The sequence below is a fragment of the Poromitra crassiceps genome, assembly GCF_964638095.1.
Source record: "Poromitra crassiceps genome assembly, chromosome: 17".
NCBI classification, from domain to species: Eukaryota; Metazoa; Chordata; class Actinopteri; order Beryciformes; family Melamphaidae; genus Poromitra; species Poromitra crassiceps.
In genome coordinates, this window is record NC_139635.1 from 26,815,178 (window position 1) to 26,815,413 (window position 236).

Consider the following 236-nt stretch of genomic DNA (forward strand, 5'->3'; position numbering starts at 1 on the left):
CCATGGAGGACCTATTGAACTAACGGTGGACAATAGACTGTCAATGCACTCTTTCTACTGTACTCTGCTGCTTCTGTACACAAACCAGCCTGACAGATTGAGAGGAAGTGCACTCTTCTTTTTCTTCTACAATCTGCGACAGTTTAAGTATTTCCAGGAATAACATTGCCCTCTGCAGGTAAAAAATAGAAGGTTCACTTCAACTACATCAGCTAATGGGGAAGAATAACCCATTA

General features: G+C 41.5%; 1 protein-coding gene across 1 annotated transcript in view; it reads right to left on the bottom strand.

Annotated features, from left to right (window-relative positions):
* The window catches only part of cryz (crystallin, zeta (quinone reductase)), a 6,351-nt gene extending 6,268 nt beyond the window's left edge, over positions 1-83 (bottom strand). The window contains exon 1 of the mRNA XM_083653373.1: positions 1-83. This exon is cut by the window's left edge and continues 158 nt beyond it. The gene's annotated coding sequence lies outside the window, so the exon portion shown is untranslated.
* Between the last annotated feature and the right edge of the window lie 153 nt (positions 84-236).